Here is a 22,406-nt window from a genome sequence, read left to right on the forward strand (position 1 = left end):
TATAGGATCAATTCAAAACACATAACATCTGCATTAGAATGGTGGAATTTACAGAAAGAATGACAAAGAAAGAAAAAGGAAAGATAAAAATGTTCATTATGATAATAAAACAACATTTCTCAAGAAAGAGAGTCATGGTTTTCCAGACTGATAGAAACCCAGAACACAGCAGGAAAAAAAATTCCATTTCAAGAAATCCCATTTAGAATATTAGAACACCTGGAGCAGCGCCATGGTGGTAGGCAAGAACAAGCACCTTACAAAAGGCGGCAAAAACGGAGCCTGGAAGAAAGTGGTTGATCCGTTTTCTAAGAAAGATTGGGATGATGTGAAAGCACCAGCTATGCTCAATGTAAGAAATATTGGAAAAATATTAGTCACAAGAACTCAAGGAACCAAAATCGCATCCGATGGCCTCAAGGGCCATGTTTTTGAAGTGAGCCTTGCTGATCTGCCGAAGGATGAAATTGCATTTAGAAAATTCAGGCTAAGTACTGAGGATGTTCAGGGCAAAAACTGCCTGACTAATTTCCATGGCATGGATCTTACCCGTGACAAAATGTGCTCCATGGTCAAAAAATGGCAGACCAGGATTAAAGCTCATGTTGATGTCAAGACTACTGATGGTTATTTGCTTCTTCTGTTTTGTGTTGGTTTTACTAAAAAACACGATAATCAGATTTGGAAGACCTGTTATGCTCAGCACCAACAGGTCCATCAAATTCGGAAAAAGATGATGAAAATCATGACCTGAGAGGTGCAGACAAATGACTTGAAAGAAGTGGTCAAGAAAATGATTCCAGACAGCATTGGAAAAGATATAGAAAAAACTTGTCAGTCTATCTATCCACTCCATGATGTCTTTGTTAAAAAAGTAAAAATGCTGAAAAAGCCCAAGTTTGAATTGGGAAAGCTCATGGAGCTTCATGGTGAAGGTAGTAGTTCTGGAAAAGCTACTGGGGATGAGACGGTGCTAAAGTTGAACAAACTGATGGATATGAGCCACCAGTCCAAGCATCAGTTTAAAATTCAGACATTTAATGGTGACAAATAAAAAAGTCTCATTTGTGATGTTTAAAAAAAAAGGAAAAAAGAATATTAGAACACCTGAAACGATGAAAAGATGCTGTAAGTATCTGGGAGTTGGGGGTGGAGGAGGCGAATACAAATGACAATTGAGCAAAAATGGGAATTGTGTTGGAATTCTTAACAGCATAGGAAACTATAAAAGAAGTGTGAAAAACAGAAGAACTTCACATGTAAATATCAGAAAATTGACTTCTCATAAACCTCTCCTCAGGAAGCTAGCAGAGGATATGCGCCAGTACACAAGGGAACGTACAGAGAATGAAAACTTCTGATCCTAGAAATATTTGCTCCTCACAGGATGAAGAGAAATTGCAGCAATACAATTTTGCCACAGAATTAGAAAGCAGCCTATTGGAAGGACATAAGTTTCTGCTTGTAAATATTTCAAAAATAAAAACTGCCGGTGCACTTTGCAATCTACTAGACCAGAAGAGCTCAGCATCAAATAACTAGCAGAAGTGTATATGACACATTAAAAGCTCTGAAGAAGCTGGCATCTCTTGAAAAGATCTTTGTTTAGGTTTTGGAAAACACTGAATTGATGAGTAACAACAGATGTCTGACTTACGTGAAGTGACAGGCAGAGCTCCTATAATATAAACCTTAGCAGGAAAGACAAATTTTATTCATGTTCCACTACCATGGTTTGGCAAACTAATTCTTTTAGTACCTTGTTCTTTGATCTTAAATAAGAAAGCATTTATTTATGAAAAATTTTGAGAGAGGTTATGGCACAGTTTTGAATATGAAAGAAGTTCAAGTGGGTTTTTTAACATTGCTGATATTTATTTCTGTAACTTGAAGAAATTTAGACAAAACTGAAAGAAGTACACTTTTTTGTGAATTTCTTTCCTTCCCTCCCTCCCTCTGTCCCTTCCTTCCTTCCTTCCTTTCTCTTTTCTCTTTTTCTTTTTTAAAGGTTACATATTCTTCTAGTACTTATAAAACAGCTCTGTGTAATTTTAGTTAGGGTTACTGAAGCAAGACCAGTTATAAAGCTGATTACCAAGTTAGTTTTACAAGCTAATATTAACAATATGTAGAGTGTGTACTAGAAATAATGTTACACATGAAGTGAAATGGTTAATTCCATGTATCAACTTGACTGAGCCACAATGCTTAGATATGTGGTCAGGTATTCTAGATGCTCCTGTGAAGGTGTTTTTGCATAAAATTAATATTTAAGTCAGTGGACTTTGAGTAAAGCACATTGCCCTACACATGCTGGTCGGCCTCATCCAATTGGTTGAAAGCCTGAATTGAATGAGAGAATTCCCTTTCTCCTGAGCAAGAAAGAATTATGTCAGGGCTGTTTTCGAACTTCAGCTGTAACATTGTCTCTTCTGGGTCTCCAACTGCTCTGCCTTTGGACCCTCTCCTGAGTCTCCAGCTTGCTGGCCTCCCCCCATCAGACTTTCAACTCACCAACTTTCCACTATCAGAAAAACCAATTACTTAATTTTTTTTTCTCCCACTCTCCCTGTATATACATTTCTCCTGTTATGTTTCTCAGGAGAACCCTGACTAGTATATAAACCGGTGTATTTTTTTTCCTCTTTCTCAAACATGTATACATAGGCAAAAAAACTATATAGTAGGTTCCTTAATTATTCCTTTTTTTTTTTAAGATTGTATTTATTTGAGAGAGAGAGAGAGAGAGCGTTCAGGAGCAAGGGAGCAGAGGGAGAGGGAGAAGTAGGCTCCCCGCTGAGCAGGGAGCCCAAGGTGGGGCTTGATCCCAGGACCCTGGGATCATGACTTGAGCCAAAGGCAGACACAACCGACTGAGCCACCCAGGTGCCCCTTAATTATTCCTATTTTACAGATGAGGAAACAGGTTTTATAAAGTTCACTTAATTTGTCCTGTATTATACATTAAGTGACAAAACTGGAATCTAAAACCTAAGCTGCTTTAGGGGCGCCTGGGTGGCTCAGTCATTAAGCATCTGCCTTCGGCTCAGGTCATGATCCCAGGGTCCTGGGATCGAGCCCCACATCAGGCTCCCTGCTCAGCAGGAAGCCTGCTTCGCCCTCTCTTACTCCCCCTGCTTGTGTTCCCTCTCTCGCTGTGTCTCTCTGTCAAATAAATAAATAAAATCTTTAAAAAATAAATAAAAATAAAACCTAAGCTGCTTTGACGGCAACATTTATGTATTGCACTTTACAAGTTAAAATGAGCTCGTTGGGAAATTAAAAATCTGGCAATTGTGGCCATTGGCGCACCATCATAATCTTACAATTTAAGTCAAGAACAATCTGTAAATGTAAATGTGGCATAAACATATCAGAAGTAAGGCACTAAAAAGAAAAAGGTATAACTCTTTATATGAGGTATAAACAATCATAGATTGAAGTTTTTAGTTCCTAAACTCAGGACTTTCCTTTTTAGGTTTAAAAACAATATAGAGAAAGTGGAATGTAAACTACTTAGAGTATTTTCCAATTTTTAAATTATGAAGAATATTAATTGAAGATTTGGACAAAGAAGAAAAGAAACAGATTAAAAACAAAAAGTAAATCCATTAATCACACAAGGCAAAGAAATTATTCATTGTTTTTCTCTTTCTTTTATTTTTCTATAAATATGTGAAATTTAATATTTGATATTTTTATTTTTTTTTATTTTTTTTTAAAGATTTTATTTATTTATTTGACAGAGAGAGACACAGTGAGAGAGGGAACACAAGCAGGGGGAGTGGGAGAGGGAGAAGCGAAGCAGGCTTCCCGCGGAGCAGGGAGCCCGATGTGGGGCTCGATCCCAAGACCCTGGGATCATGACCTGAGCCGAAGGCAGACGCTTAACGACTGAGCCACCCAGGCGCCCCAATATTTGATATTTTTAATTAGGAGAACACTATGCACTGCCTTTTAAATACATAAGCAAATTTTCTATAAAATACTCTTCAAAGTCTGAATTGTCACTGTTTTTATATTGTCTCTATAACATTCTGTAATACAGATCATTTAACTTCATTTACCTGTTTTTGGGCATTGAGATTTCTACATTTTGCATGTTATATATAAGGCTTTTATGAGCGTTTCCTACATAAGGTTGAACATCCTCTGTGTACTGCTCTGATTATTTTCTTATTACAAATTCTTTTAAGTGAAGTTACTAATCGAGTATTGTCTGAGATTAACAAACATTTAAAAGTTATTTATGAATTTCCCTTTCTTTGCTCTCTAAATCTGTTTTTAAAAATTATTTATAAATGTGCTTTACTATTTGATTTATGTTCAACTTAAACAGAATGTTTTCTAAGATCAGCTATTTCCATTTGGAAATACAATAAATGTTATTTTAAATCACTTTAATGTTTGAATGGAAACTAAAAATATTAATCTCAATCTTGAATGAATTTTGTGGCCAAATTACAATACTCTGATAACCGAAGAGTAGAATAATATCTTAAATATAGCTTTGCAGTTGTTGACCAATTACTCCAGTTTTAATTTTTCAAAGGGAATGAAATACCCTAAAACTATCTAATTATAATACCAAAGCAGGATACTATGCAGCTTTTGTGTAGTGATGGAAGCGTTAAAGCTCCTTCCTTAATTGTGATAATTTGGAAGAAATTAGGGAGTCTTGTGAGCAATCATCTAGTCATAGATCTCTTAGGAGCACTAAATCAAGGTGCAAGGAAACTTGCTGAACAGAGGTCTCAAATCTGAGAGTGTTTTGTTAACCAGAAGTTCAGCTTAAAATGACTTTTTTTATCTTCCTGATACTTACTAGAATGGCTATCTTTGCTTTTGTGACTATTGTAATTAGGGTTTTATTTTTAAAGCACAAAAGATGTAGATGGCATTACTATGTAATTATAGAATTAATATAATTTCTCTAACAATTTTCTCTATTAAAATAAAGTTGCTGTTTTACATTATTTCAGCTTACTTACAACATAATTGTGAAATACTGTGTTTGGAGTTCCCTTGATCCATTCTAGCCTTCTCTGTATGCTTTGTTCTAAATAGCAATAGGCATTTGATGGTAGTAACTCCCTGGAGTTCAGTAAAAGGTCAAGGATTCTAGAGGGAAGCATAGCAGCGGGATTCCCTCTGCAAATGAATCTAACATGAGGAAATATCTTACAGAAAATACTGTCCTAACAGCCTAAGTAGTTGGCAGAGGTTTTGTTAAACTGATTAACCTTCAAGAGTTGCTTTAAAGAACTGTATCCTTTTAAAGGGGCTCAGGTAATATATGTCATCACTGAGTTTTTTTCTTTATTCTTTGACCTGATTATTTTAAAATTAGCCAACTATTCTAGGCAACTAGTTGTAGCTTGTCGACTAAATACACTTATAAACTCTGTCATTTACAAACCATTAAAATAAACAGCTATCTGAAAATTTAAAAAAAAGAAGAAAAATTTAAAGCTGTATGAGGAAATAGAGAATTAACATAGAACCAAGCAAGCTCATGAAAAATATCTTTTTTTAAACCTGTAATTTGAAAGTCTCAAGTCAGCTTATACTGAAATATTCTGAAAAGATGATTTCCCCAGGGTATCCCGTGACTCAAAATTCCCTTGTTCAAAAAAAGGCGGTAAAGGGCTTTGTGTTAGCAAAAAGTGTTCTTCATGGTTAACATGTTAACTAAAGACATTATCTCCTTCTCTGTGGAGATAAGTTATCAGCTATCAGTTTTGAATTCAGTCATTTTGAATTATTGGTGAGGCTTTGTGCAGTGCTGGGTTTGCTGTTGTTAGAAATGGAAAAACGTTCCATGCTCATGGATTGGGAGAACCAACATTGTGAAGATCTCAATGCTACCTAGAGCAATCTACACATTCAATGCAATCCCCATCAAAATACCATCCACTTTTTTCAAAGAAATGGAACAAATAATCCTAAAATTTGTATGGAACCAGAAGAGACCCCGAATAGCCAGAGGAATATTGAAAAAGAAAAGCAAAGCTGGCGGCATCACAATTCCGGACTTCCAGCTCTATTACAAAGCTGTCATCATCAAGACAGTATGGTACTGGCACAAAAACAGACACATAGATCAATGGAACAGAATAGAGAGCCCAGAAATGGACCCTCAACTCTATGGTCAACTTATCTTTGACAAAGCAGGAAAGAATGCCCAATGGAAAAAAGACAGTCTCTTCAACAAATGGTGTTGGGAAAATTGGACAGCCACATGCAGAAGAATGAAACTGGACCATTTCCTTACACCACACACAAAAATAGACTCCAAATGGTTGAAAGACCTAAACATGAGACAGGAGTCCATCAAAATCCTAAAGGAGAACACAGGTAGCAACCTCTTCGACCTCAGCCGCAGCAACTTCTTCCTAGAAACATCACCAAAGGCACGGGAAGCCAGGGCAAAAATGAACTATTGGGATTTCATCAAGATAAAAAGCTTTTGCACAGCAAAAGAAACAGTCCACAAAACCAAAAGACAACCGACAGAATGGGAGAAAATATTTGCAAATGACATATCAGATAAAGGGCTAGTATCCAAAATCTATAAAGAACTTATCAAACTCAACACCCAAAGAACAAATAATCCAATCAAGAAATGGGCAGAAGACATGAACAGACATTTTTCCAAAGAAGACATCCAAATGGCCAACAGGCACATGAAAAAGTGCTCAACATCGCTCGGCATCAGGGAAATCCAAATCAAAACCTCAATGAGATACCACCTCACACCCGTCAGAATGGCTAAAATTAACAAGTCAGGGAACGACAGATGTTGGCGGGGATGTGGAGAAAGGGGAACCCTCCTACACTGTTGGTGGGAATGCAAGCTGGTGCAACCCCTCTGGGAAACAGTATGGAGGTTCCTCAAACAGTTGAAATTAGAGCTACCATTCGATCCAGCAGTTGCACTACTGGGTATTTACCCCAAAGATACAAATGTAGGGATCCGAAGGGGTACGTGCACCCCAATGTTTATAGCAGCAATGTCCACAATAGCCAGACTGTGGAAAGAGCCAAGATGTCCATCGACAGATGAATGGATAAAGAAGAGGTGGTATATATACAGAATGGAATATCATGCAGCCATCAAAAGGAATGAGATCTTGCCATTTGCAACGACGTGGATGGAACTGGAGGGTGTTATGCTGAGTGAAATAAGTCAATCAGAGAAAGACATGTATCATATGACCTCACTGATATGAGGAATTCTTAATCTCAGGAACAAACTGAGGGTTGCTGGAGTGGTCGGGGGTGGGAGGCATGGGATGGCTGGGTGGTAGACATTGGGGAGGGTATGTGCTACGGTGAGCGCTGTGAATTGTGTAAGACTGTTGAATCACAGATCTGTACTTCTGAAACAAATAACGCAACGTATTTTAAGAAAAAAGTAAAAGAAGAAGATAGCAGGGGAGGAAGAATGAAGGGGAGTGAGTCAGAGGGGGAGACGAACCAGGAGAGATGATGGACTCTGAAAAACAAACTGAGGTTTCTAGAGGGGAGGAGGGTAGGGGGATGGGTTAGCCTGGTGATGGGTATTAAAGAGGGCACATTCTGCATGGAGCACTGGGTGTTATGAACAAACAATGAATCATGGAACACTACACCAAAACAAATGATGTAATATATGGTGATTAACATAACAATAAAAAATTTTAAAAAAAGAAACTCAAATAAGGAAATTTTGGAAAAATAAATCTATATTTATTATGATAATTATTACATTATTAAAGAATAATTTTTCAAGTATACATATTTCGAAGGATACATCTTTTGCATTTCAAAAATCACAGTATTCCAGAATTTTCTATTTAATGTCTTTGTAACTTTTAACTTAATTTTACATATTTTATATCTACAGAATAAATATATATTAAGATAAAATGATAATTCAGATATTGATTAGTATAATACATCCTCATGAATTTACTGTTTGAAAAACTGTATATACTCTTTTGACCAAACCACTGATGATATAATATATAATTTAAAACATTAATAGTTAAAATATTATTACCAAAATTTACAATTCTGTATTAGTCAAAATGTCTTGATAATCAGAAGTATGATGTTGGGCAAGTCAATGAAATTCTCTGAGACTCAGATTTCTTATCTGTAAAGTGTAGATAAGAATACCTACCTCATAGAAATGCCCAAAGAATTAGCGGAGCTAATATTTGTAAAGCACTTACAACTATTTGAGAGACAGAAAACAAGGACAGATTATTTAAGGAAAAAAGTTAATAAAAGAAACTTCTGGATGTTCATGTGTTTTCACTTTACAAAAACAAGTTTTCATTTTAACATACTAAAATAATGAGAAAATACTCCTAAAATTTCAAAAGCATGTTTGCTATTTTCAGTTAGTGCCTAGATAATCACACACAATTTTATTGAGAATTTAACAAAACATATTCTGGAGTGTATTGTGTTTTGTTTTGTTCCTGGAAATTAAATCTCTGTGAAATGGAATTTTTGTTTGATCTTACTTCATAGGTTAAGACTATCAAAATTTCAAAAGTATAAAGGACTACAAGGGCCATATAATAAAACACCATTTTTTTTACATCCAAAGAAATGTATCCTCCAAAATATGAAGTGACTTGCTGAAAAGAGTCATATAATTTATTTTATTTAGTAGAAATATTATTCAACACTAGAACTTAGGTCTCCTTAATTCAGGTCCAATACTCCGTTCACACAACAAATAAAAATTTGGATACTACTTTGACTGTGGTTAAACATTAGAATTATTTGAGGAGATTTAAAAAAAAATGTATCACTGTCCATTGTCTCTGATCAGATCCATTGAGTCTAAATCTCTAAGGGATGGATCTTGGCATTTGCAAAAAGTCAAGATGTCTGGGAAATTGTTTTTTGAGACACTTCGGGGGTGGGGGGAGGGAGGGGGAGAGAGAGAGAGAAATATCCATGGGTGTTAAGTCTAGGTGATGGATATATTTGAGTTCATAATACTATTCTCTATTTTAAGTTTGAAGTTGTTCATACAGATTTTAAAATAAAAAGATAGTATAGAAGACTCTATTAACCAAACCTTTACCCCTTGCTCTTATATAATACCCTAGAGTTTTACTCAATGGAGACTTCAGGATTCATGAACAACCCCTTATATAGATATCCAGTTTAGCAAGAATTGGCTACCATTTTTTTCCATACTATATTTTATCTCTTTTATTCCTCCTATCATTTCTTGATGCCACAACAAAGTCACTCTGTCTCCCAGACCATGGTTGTTCTCAGGTGATCTACCCCCAGGTACACGATGTTTTGGTTTCCATGCAGAATTACCTAGAAAAAAGCTTTCTGCAGATCCCTGCCATACTTTGTCACCACTTCCCTCATTTTAGGTGCTTAAAGCATGGAGTGTCAGGGACTTTTGGTTCAGATTTTCCCCCTCACACCTTGTTTATGGGACGCAACACTCCAAATTTGAACCGTCACTACAAGAAAGACAAATAATCTAGAGATTATCAGCAAATTAGTCTAATAATTACATTCCCCAAAAGGAGTATTTACATTTACATTAATGGCAAATTCATAGCTGATGAATGGGCATTTACTTGGTTAAAGAGTCTTCTGATAATTTTCCAAAACAAAGAAATTGTCTACAATTTATTGAAGTGTGTTACGTATAGTGTAGAGATAAAACCTGCTTTCAAATTTAAATGGTGGTTATTAAATAAGTAAGTTCTAGGGATCTAATATATAGCCTGGTGACTACAGTTATTAATACTATATTGTGTTCCTGAAGTTTGCTGAGAGATGTGAGGGTTCTCACCACACACCCCCCCACCGACACACACAGGTACCTCTGTGAAGTGATAGATGTGGGATATGTTAATTAGCTTGACTGTGGCATTTACTTCAAAATGTATAGGAATATCAAAGCATCATGTTGAACACCTTAAATATACCCAATTATACCTCAATAAACCTAGAAAAAATTATGGCAGTCTTTTCTCACTACTTCCACTGGTAAAGATTTTAAAGTTCTAAATTTTCTAGTCTCAGCATATTAAATTTTTATTTCCAATAACATTAAATAAAAGTATACATACAATATATTTATTGACTAAAGTAGATTAACTTCAGTCTGTTATCCTTTCCTTTTTAATTGTACCCTCCGCGTGTAGGCAGACATTTATGATTTTCTTTATATCCAGTTTGAGGAGGATGAAAAATAACATATACTGTACAGTATCTCTAATTTTTATAGCAGAGACTTGCTCAAATTACCTTTGAGCAAGTTAAAGACAGAAACATATGACCTCCATCAGATAAATCTACTTTTGTCCCATAAGTTTAAAGTTGTTTCATCCTATTTAAATACTTTATTCTTGGATACTTCTAGGAAGTTTCAAAGAATAATCAGTTCTCTGCCTGTTTCTATAACAAGAACATAAATTAGCCAATGATTATCTTTAACTGTTTTGTAAAATACAAAAATTATATGTTTTAGGCTTACAGGAGATAATTTTTTATTTTTGTTTTGTTTTTATTAATACAAACAATATACAAGCATAATGAAAAGAACTAGAGGGGCACCTGGGTGGCTCAGTCGTTAAGCGTCTGCCTTCAGCTCCAGTCAAGATCCCAGGGTCCTGGGATCGAGCCCTGCATCGGGCTCCCTGCTCCGCTGGAAGCCTGCTTCTCCCTCTCCCACTCCCCCTGCTTGTGTTCCCTGTCTCGCTGTCTCTCTCTCTCTCTCTCTCTCTGCCACATAAATGAATAAAATCTTTAAAAAAAAAAAAAAGAAAAGAATTAGAAAAATTGAAAAAATCACACAGAATTTAGTATAAATAATAGTTAATAGAATTGGATATTAAATATGTATATCTTTATTTTAATTGTGTGATATACAGAATTCCTATAGTTTATCTTGTTGCAGATACATTGTATTACATAATACTTACATCATTTTCTGTTTTTAATTATATTCTTAGGCTAGTTCCTTAAAAGTGGAGGTTTTCTAAATGAAACATATTGCAACTCCTATAACATACATCTGAATTACATTATGAAAGATGCATTCTTTCTTAAAACCTACAGATATTTTAAAAATACAGATTCCCCCAAAGTACATATTTTCCACATATATACATGTATGTGGCTTTGATTTATAACATCAAGGTAAGTGAACTAGCTTAATAATGAATTCTTATTGATAAATTCACTTATGAATAAGAATCTCTACAGTGAATCAAACAACCTTAGCACTATAAGTTTTTTAATAAATGTTTGGAAAACAAAAATGCTTTTTTTGGCTTTAAACCCATTTTTTTCCAATTAGTTCAGTTGCTTGAGAATATGAATATTAGGCGTATATTCATCAATCATGCTGATTATGTCTTTTTAAGAATATTATATAATTTTTGAAGTAATAAGTATTAACATGTATGCGTGTGTGTATCTCTAGTGTTTCTATGACCATTCACAAAATTTTAAGGTTTGCTAGATCCTTTGTTCGAAAAATAAGTAAACTGTATAATTATTTGTCATAGCAGGAGTCCATGTTTTGTATCTAGAAGTACCCTGCAGCAAAAATAAAAAAAAAATATATATATATATATATATATTTTTTTTTTTTTTTTGAAAATCACTAACAAAAATTTTGGAGGGTATGAGATTTTTGCCTTAATGGAACCCAACAATTTAGCTTGCCAGTTTCATAGATGTTAGCAGGAGACTGGTGACTCCTGAGTCAAGGACAAGAGCATGGCAGGCAGTATGAATTTCATTTTTTGCATCTGTTTTCTCTTGTCTCCTGTCCCCTATTCCCATGGTGGGAGATGCAGAGGAAGGGCCACTGGATGTTGCATACATGGCGCTTTGTGTCACAGATGGGGAATCGTGATCATAGGAACCCCCAGTGTTGTAAGAGGGTAACAGTTTATAAGGGGGCACCTGTCAGTCCAGCCTTTGCTCTGAAGGAAGATACTGGCTTTATAGTCCTGGTTGGGAAACACATCTGCCTTCCATCCCAGAAGACACTGTCTCCAACTTCCAAGTCCTTTTACTACACAGATATCTTTGAAAAAAGCAGTCCAGAATACAGCCATTACTGCTTTTTCAGAAAACATATAGACACATAAGAATCTCATCAAGAATCATTCCCTATAATCTTATGCAATGATAACTACATATAATACCAGGGATATTAGTTGCTTTGAGGACTCACAAAATCAGCAAAATTTGAAAGTAAGTAGATAAACCAAAGGCCACAATTCCACAAGTTAGGCCAAGTAGCCATTACTAATTGAGGTTCTAAATGTTCACTTCAGTAATAAATTAGTTTGTGAGACCTTCAAGGTAAAAATTGGACTTTAATCACTTTTGTAATCCTTTAAAATAAAACAGTAGACCTCATACTTATTAGCTACTAGTAGTAAATGTCTCTTATTTTCAAATTCTCAGCAGCAGTTACTTTGGATAAATGCCCACCTCTAGACTGTGTGACTCTGGTAGACTGCCAATCACCAGACCCACAGGAGGCCAAAAGTCTTAGAACAGTAACTGACACAGAGAGAGTACCATTTAAGTATTTGTTACATTAATAAAATTAAACCAAAGAACTCTACATGATGTCATGCTTAATAAAATTGTACTGAATTATATCAAATCTTGTTTTTCTCTAAATTTTCAATCACTATTAATATTAAAAATTTGAAATGTACAAAATAACAAAGCAAAATTCTTTTTCATATTCTTGTCCCTCAACCACACAAATTAATATAGGTCAACAATATTATTAATGAGTTTTTCTTCTGGAAAAATTTTATATATAATAAAAATACATATACAAACATTTACAGATATAAACTGCTGATTTCTAATTTTTAATATAAATGGTAGTAACCCATACACATTATTCCAATCTTGTGTTTTTCTCTTAAATATTTATCTAGGAGAGCATTTTATATTCAACACATACGGAGTTTTTTATTTTGTTTTATAGCCTTATGTTATGCCCTTTTGTGGATTTATAGTGGCTTGTTAAACCAGTCCTCTATTGATAGACATTAAAATAATTTCCAGTATTTTTCTGGAAACAAAAAATTTGCAAGTAACTCATTTTATATCTGTGCAGAAGAGCTGTAGAATAAATTCTTGGAAGTGGAATTTCTTGATCATAGTGTTTGCCCCCTCCCTTTTTTTTTTGGTGGCACAGATTGCCATAGATGATATCTATAGATTTGTATGATAAACATACAGACTTCCTCCAAGAATCCATGAGAATGCCTATTTCCCTATACGCTTGCCAACAAAGCATGCTATAATACATTGAGTTTTTTTGCCAACCTGGAAAGTAAAAAATGGGATGAGATGCAATTTTAGTTTGCATTTTTCCTACTGTGAATGAAATTGATCATATTATTTTATATAATTAAGAGATATTTATATAATTAAGAGATATTTTATATAATTAAGAGATATTAAGAGATATACAAATATCTCTTAATTATATAAATATAAATTTGCAACTCTTTTGAACATATTTTTGTTTTTCTTTCCTTTCATATTTCTTTTAATATTTTACCATTTGTCCTCCATATTAGTTTTCTAGGGCTGTTGTAACAGTACTATAAGTTGGGTGACTCAAAATTACAGAAATGTATTAGTTCTGGAGGCTAGAAATCCAAAATCAAGGTGTATTGCAGGATGATGCTCCCTCTGAGACCTGTAGGGGCATCTTTCCTTGCCTCTTGCTAGCTTTTAGTAGTGGGCCAATCTCTGGTGTTCTTTGGCATGTAAATGCATCAGTCCAATCCCTCATTTCTATATGGCCTTTCCCCTATGTTTCATCACATTGTCTTTCCTTTGTGCATTCTTGCAAACACTCAAGAAAGAAATAATACCAGTTCTACCCAAAATCTTCCCAAAAATTAAAGCGGGGGGGGAGTTCTCACCAACTCATTTTTTTTTAGGTCAGCATTCCTTGCTTTTCAAATCAAAGACTATAAGGAGGTAACTACTTATATTAGTTCAACTACTTGAACTAAAACAATTCAAGAACATGAATATAGCATCTCTAATTAAATGTTAGCAAACAGCATCCAGCATTATTTGTAAAAAGAATAATATATCATGACTATGTGTGCTTTATTCTAGGAAGCCAAAGTTCATTTAACACTCAATTAAATTGCCCTCACGCCGATTTTTAAGGCTTGAATATTTGCTTGCTCTTACTTGCCCTGAAAACAGAGTTTGGGGTTTCATTTCTTTACTTGCTTTGGATAATTTTTGTATAATTTCCCTAGGGCAAGGATGGAATTCTTACAATATGCCACCATGTTTATTCTGCTTACATTAAGTTTTAGCAAGTTAATTAATTTTAATTAGCTATATATTATATATATACTACAATATATCTGATGGAGCTAATCGGACATCAGCATGATCAGTATTACTATACAGTATTGCACTGTAATGAAGGTATGTAACAACATAAGGTATATGTAAACATTATGCTACTTGTATTAGGCCACATGGGCCCCCAAAGATAGCTGTATGCTAATTCCCATGTGTTACCTTACACAGTAAAGATGTGCTAAGTAAGACTGTGTTATCTTACATAGTAAAAGTGACTTTTACAGATGGAATTAAGTTAAGTCTTGAGGTAGGATGGTTATCCTGGATTATGCAGGTGTGCTTGATAGAAGTACAATGGTCTATATAAGGGGCAAGAATAGCAAAAGCAGGAGGAGATGGTACAATAGAAGCAGAGGCTGGAGTGATACACTTAGAAGACAGAAGGGACCACGAACCAAGAAATGCATCTAGAAGGCATCTAGAAGCTGCAAAAGTAAAGGAAACAAATTCTTCCCCTGAAGTCTCTAGAAGGAACATAATACTGCCAACACCTTTATTAGACTAAAGACCTCCAGAAGTAGAAGAGAGTAAACTTGTGTTAAACCACTAAGTTTGTTGTAACCATAACAGTGATACAAAACTAACATATCACCCAAGATATAAAATATGAAGTACAAATGCATCTAAGACAACATATGTCTCCATCCTCCTTATTATGAAACCACTTCCCTCATTTTGAAATGTATGTTTTCCATAATTTCTGTGAATTTACCATATACATTCATGACCAAATGAGAGGTATTACCTTCTTCCAAAGTAATAAAGTGGGGACTCTACATGTAGTTGCTCAGTTTGACTCTGTTTTCTTAGTTTTTTTTGTGCTAAGGTGTTGCATGTCAGTGAGTTCTCACAAATGGCATATGTACAGGACTAAAAAAAAACAAAAAAAACTAATGGGTTCCATCTCTATGTCTGAACATTAAGACATAAGGTAGGTGATTCTTCACATTCACATTCTACTTTCTCCTCTTGCAGCTAGACATGTATGTGATGGTGACCAAAATTCACATGTGGAATTATTCTGAGGGTTCCATAGATTCAGAAACCTTCCCTGGTTTCTCCTGGTACAGAAATACACAAGTGGAGGAGGAGCGGGGTGATGAAGTATGGGATAGAAACATCTGAATAGATGGGGATGAAACAAAAAAATCAACCACAAATCTATCTGAAATTCTGTAACTGTGGCAGGAAGCTCTTTCAAACGTATCTAGGGAAACGATGTTTGTCGACCGTAAATCTTTCAAGCGCTATACCCAAGACAGTGATGCTGATTCTCCTTAGTATACATCCTACCACCACATGTTTCATCTGTGTCCATGAATTAAGTTGGATACCCAGTGTTTTAGTCTGTTTGGATTGCTATAACAAAGTGTCATAGCCTATGTGGCTTTTAAATAACAGAAATTTGTTTCTCAGAGTTCTGAAGACTGGAAGTTTGAGATCACGGTGCCAGCAGGGTCAAGTTCTGCTGAAGGAACCCCTTCTGCTTTTTTTTCACTGTGTCCTCACCTGGTAGAAGGTGCAAGAGGTCTCTTTTATAATGGCGCCAGTCTCATTCATGGGGCTTCTACCCTCTTGACCTAATTTTCTCCCTAAGGTCTTACCTCCTAATCCCCGTCACATTGTAGTTAGGAGTTCAACATATCAATTTGGTGGGGGCGGGGAAGGGAGACACAGACATTCAGTCGATGACATTCAACATAGTTCACATGGGAATTACAAGGAGCGCCCATGGAGTTGAAAACTATACACTGAAAGAATGGCAAGTTCTCACCAGACAATGTCAATGGAGAGTATACATAAGATTAGATACTGAAGGTGTCGTACCAAGGAGGAGAAGTACAAGGCTCAGTAGGATTACTGTATTAATATGGAAGTGGTTACAAGGGATTAGAATTTCAATATCTTGGCTGAAGCCCAGGGGAATAGTTTTAATAATCTGCTAAAGATAAATTGAACTTGGACTCAGTGATGACATACAGTTAATGAACTTGAAATGTCAGCTTCTCCCTGGCGTACAGTAGATGACAGCCAGAGAGGTGAGAATGTTGCAATGGAAATGTTATGTAGAACCTGCTTAGTCATCTTCTAAAAATACTCTTCAAAGAACTTTACACCAATTTTTTAACTAATGAATTGGTGATGAGAATGCAACGTTCTTATAGTGCTAATTCTCTGTAGCTCAGAGATGATAATAGGGATGCCGAAATGGAAATAGGTTCCTTGAGATCAATAGAAATAACAGGGTCACAAAAGAACTAGAGGCCAGGTTGTAATGGAGTATAAAGGGTTTATATTCTGCATTATATTCCGAGTGATATAATATTCATAGTAAGATGGCATGAATACAGCATGGATATTTTAATCCCCTGACCAACCAATAAAATATTATTAAATAAAACGAAAATGTGCATCTGAAATACAAATAGAAGAGATAAAGCAGAGCATGAAATATAATTGATCTAATAAGCAAGTAGGACAGAAGGAAAAAAATGGAACTAAAGATAGATGAAACAAATAAAAAACAAATAGTGGGTTGGAACAGTTAATCCTAAGAATATTGATGTATGTTAAATAAAGTAAATATTCAATTAAAATGAGGGACAGGAAGCTGCACTTGCATTTCCCATCCTGTAGGAAGAGACACAGCACTTTATGGACATCCTTTGGTTTTACTGACAACATTTCCTATATATGGGCGTCCTCTTATGACCCCTTTACTGCATTACTTAAGGACTGTCTACTCTTGGATGTAACCTGGAAGCAAAAAAAATGAGGTCTGCAGAAAATCCTGGTTGTGATGCAAGATAATCCACCACTTGTTCCTTACAAGGTAGCTCACACTCCATGGAACAGGAGTATATTTGGGGGAAAGAAAAAGGTACAGAACTCTGGCAGGCCCCCAGGATAGTTACAGTAAATGTCTGGGTTTTAAGTTAGGTTCAGAATCTCTTCCACTGATAATTAGTATCCATCCGAAAAGTAGAACATTTTTTCTTCCAGCCATAACATAGTAATTGCTACTTGACTTGCCGTGTTGCTGTAAACATCTATGAAACTGGACAAAATGTATGGTTCAATTGTTTGCAAGCAATGTATAAAGAGAAGTAAAAATCTTTGGTCCTTAAGAAAAGGAAAACATAACGTAAGCCACTTAGATAGCCTCTTGCCTGAGGAAGGTGAAGTGTAAGCTGAGGAGACTGGAGTAGAGGGGCAAGTAGCTGGAATTTGCTGCTCAGGTTGAAGAGAAGAGGAAACTGGGCAGGTGGGAAGGAGGGAGTGGACAGAGTCTGAATGTGCATATACATAATTTTATGATCAAAGGTTAAAATGTCTTGGACCAAGGGTTGGAATAGAAAAAACCTAAATAGAATGCTAATAGAATTAAATAATTCAAAGGAAATAATGACAAGGAAAATGGATTTAAAAAGAAATAGAACAACAACAAAACAATTATAAGGGCACCTGGGTGGCTCAGTCAGTTAATCTTCCGACTCTTGATTTGGCCCAGGTTGTGATCTCAGGGTCCTGAGACTAAGCCCTGCATTGGTCTCTGCACTAGGCGTGTAGCCTGTTTAGAATTCTCTCTTTCCCTCTCCCTCTGCCCCTCCACCCCCCAGCTGGCATGTGCCTGCACTCTCTCCTTCTCTCTCTCTCTCAATAAATAAATAAATAATAATTTTAATAAGCAATTATATTGTAATTACATTAAATGTAAACGTATTAAGCACCCCAAAAAAGCAAAAGCAAAAGTTGTTAGGCTGAATAAAGAGCAAGCCCTGATTTTATTTTGTATCAAAGAGACAAAAATACTAACGGTAAAGTATAGGGAAAACATATACCATGCTAAGAGGAAGCAGAAGAAAGTTGGTGAGGCTGTAAAGAGTATTATCAGAGACAAAGAAGGACATTTCATAATGGCAAAAATTCAATTCACCAGAAAAATATGACAGTCCTAAATATGTATGTACATAATATCAGAGCTTTAAAAATAGACTAAATTTGACAAATCTAAATGGAGAAATAGACAAATTCACAATCACAGCTGGAGACTGTAACATCACTCTCAGTAATTTCTGAAACTACTAGACCAAGAATAAATAAACCCAGCTGGGCCCAGCCCTAAGCCTGTAGACTAATGGTATGTAACTGCATGAATGAGCCCAGAGACCAAAAGCTTACTTCCACCTCCTTATTCTTTCTCATTTGTAGGTAAACTGAGCTACTTAAATGGAACAAACCTGTAAATTAAAGTGTTCTTAATAAACTGAAAAACATTGTATTGATTCTGTATTCTAAAATATGAACATAATATGTATTGAAATCTTTGAATGCCAAAAAAATAAACAAGGGCATAGATTTGAATACTATTGACCAACTTGACCTAAATAATTTCTGTGGTGCAACATGTACAACCACAACAGAATATACATTATTTTAAAGTCTATGTAGATAATTTACCAAGAAAGATTGCATAACGGGTCAGATAATGAATCTTGAAAAATTTCATAAACTTGTGATCTTACTATTTTTTCTGATGGCAATTGTATCAATTTAGACATTGTCCTTCAGGAGTGAAAGTTCTCTGTGGTGATTAAACCAAGTAAATGATTTTATCCAGATGATTTGGTAGATTGTAAGGTGAGCATAAATTAGGTTTTAAAACAAAGGAGCTGTCATTAAAAACTTTAGTTTCATGACTATTTGCAGAAGACAGAGATTAAGTATATTGTGATACTTTTTTGCACCTTTCTTACTTCTAGTAATTATTAATTATTAACTCACACCTTTCTTATTTCTAGTAAAGTTCAGCAACATTTTTATGATTTTTAGTACTTCATTTCTTTCTCCTATCCATTGTGAATTGCATATTGTGTGTTTATTGTACTTTTGTGTAGGAAAGTATATATATTTTAGTTTCTTATCTTTAGAAGTTTATATTGAAAATATCTTCTATTAGTATTGTAGAATGACTTTTGATGTAGAGAAACATTCAATTTCAGTGTAGTTGCACATAGGATATTTTCCTTTATGTTTGACTATTTTAAGAAATTCTAAGCTATTGGGGCACCTGGGTGGCTCAGTGGGTTGAGCACTCAACTCTTGATTTTGGCTCAGGTCATGATCTCAGGGTTGTGAGATCAAGCCCTGCGTTGGGCTCCGTGCTCAGTGTGGAGTCTGCTTGAGATTCTTTCTTTCCTTTTCCTCCCAACCCCCACTCTCTCTCTCTCTCTCTCTAGAATAAATAAGTAAATCTTTAAAAAAATAAATTATAAGCTATTTTAATATGATAAGCACATTGCCCTATACTGTGTGCTAAAAGTTTTAAAGTTCTGCTTTTTAAGCATAAACAGATGGTATCGTGCAGTCTGCGTGTTTGTGTGTGTATGCGTGCACATATGTGTGTCTTTGTTTATAATGTAAGGTAGCCATCCTTTCCTCCACCAAATTGCAGTGGCAATATAAGGCACCTGTCCATGTTTGGCACAGTACTATTTTTGAACAATTCTTGGGATTGTTATTTTAAATATTATTTTTATAGAGAGCCTGATAATGAATAATTATCTAAATTAAGGCTCTTATGATTCTTCTAATGACTCATATTCATATTCTGAGTAGTCCCCTTGACTTGCATTTGAATTTGGCTGGTTCTTGCATATTTCAACTGTTCCTCTCAGATGCACTGGCAGCAGAAAATTCTGATTGTAGGTTTAAATGTATGAGATTTTGGCCAAAGGAATGGGAAAAGAGAAAATGGAGAGAAGAGTCATTTCCCTGTGCACACAAAGATGCATGGCTTACAAAATCCCAAGTATATGTGTAGCATTCACAAGACCATTTGAAAGTATATTTAGAGTAGAACGTCTATATATGAGTGAATATTACAGTAATTTCTACAACAGATCAAAATTTATAGGTACTGCCTTTTTTTTAAACTAGGAATATGATAAAACTAGGTCATCTCAGGTAGATTTCAGTTAGTAACTTGGAATGGTGTGTATTTATATCACTTTTTGGGAACTTTAACAGATTTTAAAATGTAAAGACTTTTCTAAGAATACTGAATTGTAATAGTGATTATAACCAGATAATGGAGAAGGAATACTAAATTCTATTATTCATGAAAATTTGCTGCAAGAGTAAATTCAGAAATAACACATTTCAACCCTTCAGTACAGTCCTAAAATTAGCCCACTACATTTTAGAGGTAGAGCAAAACTCAAGATAAATACAGTGTTGGGATCAAATGAAATCGTTAACAATGCCTGTAATGAAAGAGAAAATTACCCTTTGGTTGTGGGGGGCTGAAAGGAGACACACTGGACTGAAAATGCTAAATTTAGATGAAGAAGAAATAGCTCCATCTTTGACCCAGAAGGACTGAACACTAAATATATTCTTTCATTCACAATAGAGAAACATGTGGTTAAAAAGAATTGCAGCTCAATTGTCCTCCCTAAAAAATATTTCCAAAAGTAGAAAATGAAACTGCTTGATTATTTATAATAAAAGATGTGCAGACAAAGAGATTAGCAAAGAAAAGGGATTAGCCTTTTGATGAAAGTGGATGTTGTTGATGGAATGCATACATGAAGGGGAACTTTTAATTTAGACTCTGTGCTCATATCACATTTTCCCATTATTAATGACCATTGCTATTACTGTTGGCATGTATTGAGTGTTTATTCTGTGTCAGATAGTATGCTAAGTGTTGTATAGATCATTTCAGTTAATTGAAAAATCTCCATTGGTCAGGTGGGATTGACAAATTCATTACATTGACAAAGTAACCGAAGCTGAAAGGGATTAGCTTACTTCGGCATGGTCATATTATAAGAGGGTGATGATTTCTGAATTCAGATCCAGGCAGAGTGAGTGACTCAAGACTTTTCATCATGACACGTTTTGGAACCTCCTTTTTCCTAAGGAATTATTATGACAATATTTAATGTGTATAACTGAACAATGGAGAAAAAATAGCCAAACTTTTCAAAGAGCATTAAATACTGACTCTTGAGTGAAACTTAGTTCCCATGAACCCTAAATTACCACTTTGCCAATCTGAGTGTGAGTTTATGGGTGCCAGGTAATAAAAGATATTCTAATAAAATTCACTTTGTGTTGGGAGCAATAGAACTTTTTAGAATACTGTGATTATTTCTCCAGCTTTTAGCATACTTTGGAATTCAAGTGGCCAAATCCCATGTAGCTTCCACCCTATGGTACAAGGGCCATGCTAATTGAATGTTCTAAATGGAAAGTTTTAGAGTTCCAATTTGCTACAGAAATAATAAATCAAAATAAAATGCTGCATCTCCAGAGATATTATAAGGATTTGTACTTCTACAAAGATTTCAGAAATGCATATGAGATTATTCCTGTTACATATTTTATATATTAGTTTTTAGTTTTATAAGTGGAAAAGACTGAGGCATCTTGTAGAATTTGGTAGATTAATAAAAAAATATTGATGACTCATATTTAATTTGCTACCCCAAATTTAAGTCAACCGCTGACACTGGATTTGAGTCTATTGATGTTGTTAATAACTATCTATCCTTTTGAAGAATAGGAACCTCCAGAAGTTTTTGCATGACAAGAACATCAGTACATGTTTTCATAGCATTTTATTATTATGTCGGCTCCCCTAATCTGTGATTAACTATGTTAGTTTGCAAAATTCTTAGACACCTTCTCCTCTCTACTAGACATTTCTGTCCTCTAGGACATATATTTTATGGTAATGTGTATTTAGAAAAGTACCTTGGAATTCTTGATAAGATGTGTGAGAGAAGCAAGAGATATATTTCATATCAATACAGAGACGTTCCTATGGATCCTGTGACCTGAGTCATATAGAGATACTCCAAAAAGAAAAAGAATTGCCATAATTAGACCCCTTAACCTTATACAGGGAATATGTATACTCCTTTCTGGTTCAATTTTGATTGTTTGAAGTGACATTTAATACATTTAGATTTTTCATT

General features: G+C 35.0%; 1 pseudogene; it reads left to right on the plus strand.

The window, feature by feature from the left end:
* Positions 1 to 232: 232 nt before the first annotated feature.
* LOC114211475 (small ribosomal subunit protein eS1 pseudogene) lies at positions 233 to 1,026 on the plus strand (annotated as a pseudogene).
* The last annotated feature ends 21,380 nt before the right edge of the window (positions 1,027 to 22,406 follow it).

The sequence above is a fragment of the Eumetopias jubatus genome, unplaced genomic scaffold, assembly GCF_037043125.1.
Source record: "Eumetopias jubatus isolate StellerSeaLion01/CBP00866 unplaced genomic scaffold, mEumJub1_p1.0 scaffold_3, whole genome shotgun sequence".
In the NCBI taxonomy this organism is placed as follows: domain Eukaryota; kingdom Metazoa; phylum Chordata; class Mammalia; order Carnivora; family Otariidae; genus Eumetopias; species Eumetopias jubatus.